Raw genomic sequence first — 1640 nt, forward strand, 5'->3', positions numbered from 1 at the left:
ATATTGTCTCCTTGGTGTAGGAACCTGAAAGACTAGGTAAAATTCAAAAAGTGCAATAGATGATAGGAAAGGGAAAGAAAATGCTCAAAGGAAGGAATGACTGGGATGAGGGAAGGAAGAAAAACGAAAGAAAGAAGGCAAAACATAAATACATACATGAATAGTTGCAATGACTGTATTGCTGATGTCTGATGGGATATTGAAATGAACAGTTAATGCTCACAATTTTTTATGTTCTGATCAACTTTGTATGCTTGTGTCTGGTGGTCTGAGCAACTGATTGGAAGGTAACAATATGCAGTGGAATTACAATGGTGAACTCCTACCATCTTGTCTACTGAAACTCTGTATTATCTCTAATGTTTTATTGAATAATTATTTTCTTATTCTCTTTAATGGTTTGAGCAGTCTTGCATTCTTACATCTGATAATCTGAGCAATGTAGTTGAGGATAACGATATGCAATGTAGCAACCACTGCTGGTTTGTGTCAATTTCTCTTGAGACCCTGTATCACTTTGAATGTTCTTTCTTTGATTTGTTTATGTTCATGATACTGGTATGCTGCTACTGTTCTATTTTGTTGTTTGTTTGTGTCTCATGTACTATGCTCTTTAAAATAAAAAAAAATAAAATTGCACACAAAAGAGGGTTATATGTGAGGTATTTATTGGAAATATAAGAAGAAACAGATATTTGTGGGTACCTAGGAAAGGTGCTGAGTGTTTTCTGTGGGCAGTTTCTTGGTCTTCATCTTATATAGATTAGCAGAGAGCAGAAACTTGTTTAGTTTACTATCACAGATGGCTCTGTGAGTTTCAGATAACCAAGTGAGGTTTACACTTTGGAATGTAGAGTCTAAAGAATATCAGTTACTCAGCTGGCCAAGTTCATAAGAAATAAAGGTCAAAGGAAGCTAGTTACACTGAAAGATTCTCTCAGTCCAGTGGGGAAGAAGGAAGGAGTTAACTGATTTAGCATATTCTACATAAGAACTTCTATTTTTCCTGAGAGTTAAAGTTCTTACTTTAACTCTTTATCGTTTCTCCTTCATTTACTTTTACATTTCTAAGCTTATCTAACTGCATTACTTAAAGTGGCCATTAATTCAGTGTGCATATATTTTCTTTGGCCTTATTCCTTACTGACTGTCTTTTTATGAGCTGCCTAACTGAACTATATTTTACATTCCCCCTCCCTAAAGAAATATCCTTCATTTCATTAGAGAACATGGTCAAAGATCTCAATCTAGCTTTTTTTGCAGAAAGGGGTTGGCCCTGTCACCTGAGAGCTTCCTCCAGGTAATCAAAGGTGCCTTGGATAGAAGTTGTGCTGTGGGTTCAACAGTTTATAGACACTTTTCACAAGATCCATCTGCTAGAGCTCACTAAAGGAATCTGGCACATTTATCTTTGGCTCCATTTTTAGGACCTTTTGGTCTTTGACAGCCTATTGACAAAATGAAACAAATGTTATGAAGAGTTTAAGAATATATGACCCCCAAAACTTAAGAAAAGAACATATGGCCCCATAATTTTGTCTACAGCGTCCAGTGGCATCTCTCATCACCTTTTTAATTGGCTGATAGAGTCCTATGTTTTTACGTGAAGCATATTGTTCTGTACATTTAACTTAATTCCA

Source organism: Chinchilla lanigera, unplaced genomic scaffold (assembly GCF_000276665.1).
Source record: "Chinchilla lanigera isolate Chin_1 unplaced genomic scaffold, ChiLan1.0 scaffold00001, whole genome shotgun sequence".
Lineage (NCBI taxonomy): Eukaryota > Metazoa > Chordata > Mammalia > Rodentia > Chinchillidae > Chinchilla > Chinchilla lanigera.